The sequence below is a fragment of the Oncorhynchus kisutch genome, linkage group LG5, assembly GCF_002021735.2.
Source record: "Oncorhynchus kisutch isolate 150728-3 linkage group LG5, Okis_V2, whole genome shotgun sequence".
Lineage (NCBI taxonomy): Eukaryota > Metazoa > Chordata > Actinopteri > Salmoniformes > Salmonidae > Oncorhynchus > Oncorhynchus kisutch.
The window spans coordinates 33,869,549-33,879,494 of NC_034178.2; the positions used below are offsets into that span (position 1 = coordinate 33,869,549).

Below are 9,946 nucleotides of genomic sequence, written 5' to 3' on the forward strand. Positions count from 1 at the left end.
GGTCATCGTGCTCTAGCGGCTCCTAGTGGCGGGCCGGGTACCTGCAGGCTGACCTCGGTCATCAGGTGAACGGTGTTTCGTCCGCTGGCTTCCGGGTTAAGCGTGCAGGTGTTAAGAAGCATGGTTTGGCGGTTCATGTTTCGGACGATGCATTTGCACCCCGAGTCCGTTGAGGAGTTGCAGTGATCAGACAAGATTGAAATTGGGGAGAAATAGGGGGCAAAATACATATAAACAAAACAAATTTAAAAATTGCCTCCTTCTTTCCTTAGTCAAATCTCTGACTTGCTCACCCTCTGCCTTCTTACAGGCCATTTCCCCAAACCCTGGAAATCAGCCTTGGTTACCATGATCCCCAAACCCAACAAAGAACCCCATCAACCAGCCAACTAGCCTTCTCTGCAGTCTAGGTGAGTTTCTCAAGAGGGTCTTGGCCGACAGGCTTCAGAAACATTTTGATCAATGGTGGTCGGTGACGTTTAAGATGAGGGAGGATAATACTTTTATGAGCGTGGTCTTATTTCTATTACAATATTGGACGACTGTCATTCATATTACATTCACCCAGCTATATGATACTCACATTTTCCTTGTACCCATCCTGAGGTTACTACGACCTAGCCTATGAATGACCGTTTACAACGTAGGTGCACAGGTCAGAGAATTATGAGTAATCAAGGTGACAGGCTGTTACGCGGAGTGGAACAGGGAAACCCAAGAGCAGACTCAGACAAAGGGACTGGAATGAAGTAACCAAGGTATTTTTGGTAACACAGGGAAGATGGAGTGTAGGCTGCTCGGGCGGGTTGCAGGAAACCAGGTGAGGAGGTTGATGCTGGAGCGAGAGGAGTTGGGACAGGGTGAGCAGGTCCGGAGGGGAATCCAAGGGAGCAGCAGAGTGGGGAATCTAGGGCAGAGTAGCAGGATGAGGAGACGTGTGACTGGAGACAGGAACCAGAGTCAGAAAGGGCAGAACTTTCTGCGGGGAGGAAAACCGTGTCAGGCAAGGAAAACAGGCACAGCAGGATAACAGGATCTAAATAGTAACAAACGGCTAGAAACTTAGACGGACTGAGCAGAGATTACGATCTGGCAGTGTGGATGTGGCAGGACTGAGTATTTGTAGAGGTCTTGATTATGGAACAGATTGCAGCTGGTGGAGATCTGCTCTGACTCCAGCACACCTGTCTCCACCCACACACACACACACACACACACACACACACACACACACACACACACACACACACACACACACACAGAGGGAGAGGGAGTGAGAACTGGGGGAGTGGCGGCAGGTCAAGGAGACACAGGATGAGCAGTAGAGGGCGTGGCAGGAGCAGATGTAACACAGACAGCGACACATTAATTACCGCCTTGCACACTCTTGCCTGCATCTAGCTGATCTAGGGAGTAATCATTAGTCCAAAACTTGCAAATGAGAGTTTCTCTTGGACAAATTCAGCCATGTTTATACCTTTTTCGTTTTGTTTGCTTCCGAGTGGCCCAGCCAGAGCCCGGACTTGAACCCAATCTAACATCTCTGGAGAGACCTGAAAATAGCCATGCAGCAACGCTCCCCATCCAACCTGACAGAACTTGAGAGGCTCTGCGTAGAAGAATGGGAGAAACTCCCCAAATCCAGGTGTGCCAAACTTGTCATACCCATGAAGACTCGAGGCTGTAATTGCTGCCAAAGGTGCTTCAACAAAGTACAGAGTAAATGGTCTGATTGCACATGTAAATGTGATATATCAGCTGTTTTTGTTTTGTCATTATGGGTTATTGTGGGGAGATTGATGAGGGGAAAAAAACTATTTCAGAAGGAGGCTGTAACCTACCAAAATGTGTACTTTCCAAAGGCACTGTAAATATAGTAATACTACAGTATATATACCATAGTATACTATAGTACTTTTTAATGTGGGTACTTATTATTACTTTTCCCCCCCTTTTTTTGTTCTTCTATTTTTACTTTTACTTTCCCAGTTTTGCATGTTTGGCAACCTCCCTAATGTTTTTTTTTCTCCACAAGTTGTGCCCCTCTTTGTTTCATTGGCAGTAGGACTGTGGCCTTTGATGAACTGTGAGAACCATGATGGCAGGCCCCTTTGAGAGGCCTGGGGAGTTGGCACAGGGAGAGTCCTAGTAATCAAGCCCTCTCAGGCTAAAGAAGGGAGAAGGGGGAGCCTTTGAAATGTCCTTTGTTCTCCAAAGTCAAATTAAACAGTGAGCAGCATGCCACCGAACAACTTTCCTTACTAGCTGAGAGCAGCATCACTGGCAATTTGAAGAGAAGCCAATAAACACAGGAGCAGAGAGAGCACTGGGGTGTTGTTGATCATTTCCCCAAAGGACGTGGTCTATCATGCTTTTGGATCATTGGCTGTCCAACCAATTGTATTACGCCCTCAAAGCCCAGGTCTTCTGTGTTGTTGTCTTCTCATTAAATCCAAAAGACAAAGGAGTTAATTAAAGATCCCCCAACAAGCTCTGTCATTAAGAGAACGGGAGGTAAGGGATGTGCTTCATGAGAGCCTCACATTGTCAAGTCATATTAATCATGTAGAGACCCTCATTGAGAAAAACAAGCTGGTACTTCTGGTACATTTTTAGAACCGATTTCCAACTGAGAAATCCAATCAAAAACACATTCCCTCTTACGCATATTTTCTTCCTCTATTGTATGGGATAGCAAACTTTCAACGATAAATGTAATATAGTTGTCCAGACTTTGTTTCAGTTTACAGCACTGGGGGAATCCAGAGAGATACACTTCAAGATGTGTGTGGGTTGAATATAATACAGTCTTGCTAAACACTATTTGATCCTGTACCATTTGCTTATTTTCAACAGACAGGGAGGCAGGAGCAAGCAGTAAAATGACAAAGTGCTGATGGGAGATTTCATTGTGTAATATATTTACATATTGCTGACTGGACAGACTTGGGCTCATCGATCAATTAATCATCATTGCATGACAGCCATCAATACTCTACCCAGAGCTCTACCCATATCTAAAGTTAGTTTCCCTAAAAAGGTCATTTTGTTGGTGAGCATCCAGTGTCCTCGTTAATGCCATAACTGCAATACTTCTGCTGACAGTAGAATCCAGTAGAATTCAAAATAACAAAATGTGTTTTTGCACAAGGACATTGTAAAGGAATTAGGATAGGGGGAGTATTCTCAGAGGAAGATGACACAGGGTCAGTTGTGTGTGCAGCTGAAATGCCAGCCAGCAATGTGACCTCTCCCCATCTGCTTCCTTGCGCCACCTGAGAAAAATATGTTAAAATATATTAAATACCTCAGTAATGTCCGCAAAAACACTGCAGTCCGCAAAAGCACTACTTTATTTAACTATAGTAAATACTACAGTGTTTAATTTGCATATGCCCTGCCCATTCCTCTTCCCATGTCCCAATTTGTGTCGCCCATAAGTCAAAAACCTACAAGCCAAGTATAGATCATATTGTGTTACATACAAGTTATATAAAAGAGCAGAAGCTATATCTATCTATCTATCTATCTATCTATCTATCTATCTATCTATCTATCTATCTATCTATCTATCTATCTATCTATCTATCTATCTATCTATCTATCTATCTATCTATCTATCTATCTATCTATCTATCTATCTATCTATCTATCTATCTATCTATCTATCTATCTATCTATCTATCTATCTATCTATCTATCTATCTATCTATCTATCTATCTATCTATCTATCTATCTATCTATCTATCTATCTATCTATCTATCTATCTATCTATCTATCTATCTATCTATCTATCTATCTATCTATCTATCTATCTATCTATCTATCTATCTATCTATGTACCTACCTACCTACCTACCTACCTACCTACCTACCTACCTACCTACCTACCTACCTACCTACCTACCTACCTACCTATGTACTTATGTACCTACCTACCTACCCAACTACCTACCTACCCAACTACCTACCTACCCAACTACCTACCTACCTACCTACCGGTTATAGAAAAGAGCAGAAGCTTTGAAGCTCCCCAGTCTTACCTACCTACAGGTTATGAAAAATGTGCTCTTTTAGTATTTCTCCAGTAGGTTTCCTCATGGAGAAAGCCTCCACTTCTTTGTCAAAGATAATAAAACAGAAAAACTATAATAAATACTACAGTCATGTCTACAAAAACACTACAGTAAATACTACAGTATACTACAATTCACAAAAACTACATTGATTACTTAAGCAATATGGCACGAGGGGTGTGGTATATGGACAATATACTAAGTATGGCTGTTCATATGCACGACGCAAAGCGTTGTGCCTGGATACAGCCCCTAGCCATGGTATATTGGCCGTATACCAGAAACCCCCAAGAGGCCTTATTGCTATTATAAACTGGTTACCAACGTAAATAGAACAGTACAAATATTGTCATACCCGTGGTATACGGTCTGATATACCACGGCTGTCAGCCAATCAGACTTCAGGACTCTAACCACCCAGTTGATAATATACTATATAGCACAGTTTTCTTTTACTTCAGTATTTATACTATTGTTAACAGTAAATACTACAGTATACTCCAATATACTCCAATAAATTCTACTCTTTAGTCTGCAAAAACACTACAGTATACTATAGTATTTTTTTGTATACTGTGGTATGATTTCCTTCTCCATTTCCTCTCCCCTCCCCATGGGTCTAAGGAACAGATGGAGCACGGTGCTTCCAAAGCCCCATCATTACAGGATGGATTATGTCACTGGCAGGAGCCTTCCATTGTTGTCCATTTGGTGTATCGTTATCTCCAAGGTAACAGGGGTGGCTTCCAAAGCTACATTGTGCCAGGCGTCCCCCTGTTGGAGTGGAAGAGAGGATCCTCGCTCCTTACTCACAGGCTGCTGTCTCCCTCACTCTCCAGCTGGGTTCCACTTCCAACAATGCGTGTTTGTGCTCTTATGATGTGGGAACCACAGGACACTGTTTCCTCATATGGCCATGTTTTTTATTTGGTCTATATTACCTCTGAATTCTAATGTCTCATACACACACACACTTTTCTTTAATGAGTCAGTGATTCATTACATGATGTTCTGGCTGTAAGTGGGTCTCTTTGTTAAGTCTCATAGCGCCACTTACTGCAAATATTGCAGCAGTGCGATAGTGTGCTTGTGCTAGAATGCCGCTAGGTGGCGACAATGTAAAACATGAATCATAGACTTTCCCTAAGTCTCTCCTTGGACTGGTGCAGTGCCCTTTCTATATTGACATTGGGCGTGTTCAAGTAGATCACTTTTGTCAAGACGTTGACCATCGTTGGACACCTCCTTTCAAAGTGTGTTGCTTTATGGGTATAAAGATTGTCTGACTTGTGACTACATGTCAACTGTATGGCCTTTACAACAACCATGTGATCAAAGGTCATGAACTTTCGACAGCAGTCGACTGGACAGTTGCTCCTCGCCAACTGTAACTTGAAGTCGGAACCAAAGCATTGTGGGAGACAACTTTTTTGTTTTTTTCTAAGCAAAAGGCGCTACAGACTCCTAAATTGTTGATGTCGCCACCAATCATTGGTTATTATATATGCATGTTTACTGTTTTGGGTGAATTACTATTTAGAGCTTAAATACATCTTCATCCTTACATTCTTGCAATCTAATTACATAGGCCTACATGTGATCCAAATGTGGGGGCAACATTGTAAAACAGAGTGCATGTGGGTTGGTTTCTGTATGTTTCGACAGACATTTTTAAAGGACAGACATTTTCTACATGCTTCAGCACTTGGCGGTCCCGTTCTGTGAGCTTGTGTGGCCAACCACTTTTCGATTGAGCCATTGATGCACCTAGACGTTTTCACTTCACAATAACAGCATTTACAGTTGACCGGAGCAGCTCTAGCAGGGCAGAAATTTGACGAACTGACTTGTTGGAGAGGTGGCATCCCATGCCGGCGCCACGTTGAAAGTCACTGAGCTCTTCAGTAAGACCATTCAAATCAAATCAAATCAAATCAAATCAAATTTTATTTGTCACATACACATGGTTAGCAGATGTTAATGCGAGTGTAGCGAAATGCTTGTGCTTCTAGTTCCGACAATGCAGTAATAACCAACAAGTAATCTAACTAACAATTCCAAAACTACTGTCTTATACACAGTGTAAGGGGATAAAGAATATGTACATAAGGATATATGAATGAGTGATGGTACAGAGCAGCATAGGCAAGATACAGTAGATGATATCGAGTACAGTATATACATATGAGATGAGTATGTAAACAAAGTGGCATAGTTAAAGTGGCTAGTGATACATGTATTACATAAGGATGCAGTCGATGATATAGAGTACAGTATATACGTATGCATATGAGATGAATAATGTAGGGTAAGTAACATTATATAAGGTAGCATTGTTTAAAGTGGCTAGTGATATATTTACATCATTTCCCATCAATTCCCATTATTAAAGTGGCTGGAGTTGAGTCAGTGTCATTGTCAGTGTGTTGGCAGCAGCCACTCAATGTTAGTGGTGGCTGTTTAACAGTCTGATGGCCTTGAGATAGAAGCTGTTTTTCAGTCTCTCGGTCCCAGCTTTGATGCACCTGTACTGACCTCGCCTTCTGGATGATAGCGGGGTGAACAGGCAGTGGCTCGGGTGGTTGATGTCCTTGATGATCTTTATGGCCTTCCTGTAACATCGGGTGGTGTAGGTGTCCTGGAGGGCAGGTAGTTTGCCCCCGGTGATGCTTTGTGCAGACCTCACTACCCTCTGGAGAGCCTTACGGTTGAGGGCGGAGCAGTTGCCGTACCAGGCGGTGATACAGCCCGCCAGGATGCTCTCGATTGTGCATCTGTAGAAGTTTGTGAGGGCTTTTGGTGACAAGAGGCGCTGCTGCGCCTTCTTCACGATGCTGTCTGTGTGAGTGGACCAATTCAGTTTGTCTGTGATGTGTATGCCGAGGAACTTAAAACTTGCTACCCTCTCCACTACTGTTCCATCGATGTGGATAGGGGGGTGTTCCCTCTGCTGTTTCCTGAAGTCCACAATCATCTCCTTAGTTTTGTTGACGTTGAGTGTGAGGTTATTTTCCTGACACCACACTCCGAGGGCCCTCACCTCCTCCCTGTAGGCCGTCTCGTCATTGTTGGTAATCAAGCCTACCACTGTTGTGTCGTCCACAAACTTGATGATTGAGTTGGAGGCGTGCATGGCCACGCAGTCGTGGGTGAACAGGGAGTACAGGAGAGGGCTCAGAACGCACCCTTGTGGGGCCCCAGTGTTGAGGATCAGCGGGGAGGAGATGTTGTTGCCTACCCTCACCACCTGGGGGCGGCCCGTCAGGAAGTACAGTACCCAGTTGCACAGGGCGGGGTCGAGACCCAGGGTCTACCTCCAATGTTTGTCTATGGAGATTGCATGGCGGTGTGCTTGATTTTATTCCCCTGTCAGCAATGGGTGTGGCTGAAATAGCTTAATCCAATCATTTGAAGGGCTGTCCACATACTTCGTATATATAGTGTATCTGTTTTTTTGCATTGTACGCCTCTCAATCCTCCGCCTCCATCTATGTCGCACTTCCACATCTGCGGTGAATGGTGCCAGAGCTAGAGCCGTGTTTGTCAGACCATCCCTTAAAATCGGACGCCTCACAAAACTGTCTGTAGCGTCCGAACTGTTTTTTCAAACCCCTCTACCGGAAAGACAAGACTCTCACGAACACGATGCTGTTCCCGTTTTGCTCTACTACCCCTACAGGTGTCTTCGAACCCAACTCCTGTCTGTAGCGTCCGAACAGTTTGGGCTACACACTAATATGTGAAAAGGTGAGACTCACAAGAGTATTAACGGCGGTTGTTTGGCTCTAGGACGCCCACAAGCGGTACCATATATGGACTGCATGGAGACTGTTTAGTGACAAAGATAAGGGACGTGTAAAAAAACATGTTTCAATTCCAGATCTATCTTACATTTCTCAGATATAGGACAGACACTTCGTAACAATGTGTTTGTATGGGCTAATAGTAGTAAGCTTTAATGCAATGTTTAATCAAATGATTTTAGTATATATTTTTTGATACTTCAAGAGGTCTTAAACTTCCAAATAAAATAGCATAATGACCCTTGGTATCACCTTCTTAAAACAATTCCATATAATAGCCTAGTAGAACCCCCCCATAACTTATGGTTTACTGTAATAATGGGTTTAAAGGGGGCGTGTGTTTGTGTGTGTCTCAGTCACCAGATATCAACCGAATTGAACGCTTACAGGAGATTCTGGAGCGGTACCTAAGACGCCGTTTTCCACCACCATCAACAACACACCAAATTATGCAATATCTCGTGGAATAATGGTGTCGCATCCCTCTAATAGAGTTCCAGGCGCTTGTAGAATCTATGCCAAGGCGCATTGAAGCTGTTCTGGAGGGTCATGGAAGACACTATGTTGATGTTTCCTTTATTTTGGCAGTTACCTGAAGATCCTCATTCAGGCTGTCTAAACTATTTTCTGCCAGCTGGTGGCAGCACAGTATCATCACTGGACATCCTTTAGACATTCTGGACAAAATAGAGAATCCAAAATAGGCTCACTTCTGAAAGCTGGTGAACTGCCCCACTATACAATTTTCTTACACGTCTTTCTCTTTGAAGATTTGCACCACTGCTTGCTAAAAGAAGCAGAGCTATGCTGGATTGGATGCTATTAAGGATTAAAAAACTTCTATGTGGGATTGAAAAAACTTTTACTCTGTAACTATCTCCTCTAGCCAAGTTAAATCCTCCAACGCCAATACCTTGACTGGTTGTTAAAAAAAAAAATACTGGCCTGATTACCTTTGTATCTTATAAAACATCAGTCCCCTTTTCATCTGTCTCTTTGGTTTCAGTATTCTCCAGAGAATGTCCAGGGGCCAGGACGTCACATAGACCCCAGTGAGGTAATTCTTCCTAGATGCTCCTGCTACACCCACTCCTGCCTGAGAAAGAGCTCCTCCTGCCTGCAGACATACGGGCAGACATACGACAGGCTGTCACCAGGACCAGAGGAGATACAGTCAATTGTTACTGCAGGACTGTGCTTGAGTGTAACGCCTTGAGTGGCTGTAGTGAGGTCTGCAGGTAACCGGGTGGTCCAGAGAGGCCTGGGGTTCAGGTTGTGTGTCTACCCCACAGAGGACAGGGGCTTGGGGGTGCGAGCTCTGGAGCCCATTTCCTGTGGGAGCTTTGTGTGTGAGTACGCTGGGAAAGTGCTCGGCTTTGAGGAGGCCAGGCGTAGAAAGCTTGCACAGGGGCCTGAGGACAACAACTACATCATTGCTGTACGGGAGTATGCTGGACAGGGCCCAGTCAATGAGACCTTTGTGGACCCTATTGTGGTTGGGAATGTCTGAACCACTCCTTCCAGCCCAACCTGTTCATGGTGCCTGTCCAGGTGCACTCCCTGGTGCCCAGGCTGGCCCTGTTCACTGGCAGGGACATCACCCATCAAGAGCTCACATTTGACTATTCAGCGAGCTATAGCAATACACACTCTATGGGTTGGTTCAGAGTGACCCTGGGACAGAAGCCAATGGGACAGATACCCTCCAGAGGAAACCATACTGCTGTGGTGCCCAGAACTGTGCCCAATTCCTGCCACTGGACATACCTGTTCTCAACAATTAGATAGAGGAATGTGGTTATTTGTTTCATATCTGTAAGTTGATGTTTTGTAACTTGAAGTGATCGTGTTGTACTGGAAAGGAGAGACATTTTGCACAGAACCCTTGCTTTTTATTTTTATTTTGGTCGAATCCAACTCTCCAGTTCTAATGCATGTGTTATTTTATTAAATGTCAATTCTGCACCCAGTGTGTCAGTTGATTGCTAACAGCATCGTCCATCATTGTAGATAAAGATGGCTCTCTATGACACATCAGTTGCTCCACCTACACAGTCTGCTGATG

At 44.0% G+C, this 9,946-nt stretch overlaps 1 non-coding gene and 1 pseudogene across 1 annotated transcript; both read left to right on the plus strand.

The window, feature by feature from the left end:
* The first annotated feature begins 781 nt into the window (after positions 1-781).
* Positions 782-9,669, plus strand: LOC109891519 (histone-lysine N-methyltransferase SETMAR-like; annotated as a pseudogene).
* Positions 4,064-4,116, plus strand: LOC116374261 (U7 small nuclear RNA). Its single transcript, XR_004210130.1, has one exon. It is a non-coding gene; the product is annotated as a U7 small nuclear RNA (small nuclear RNA).
* Positions 9,670-9,946: the final 277 nt, after the last annotated feature.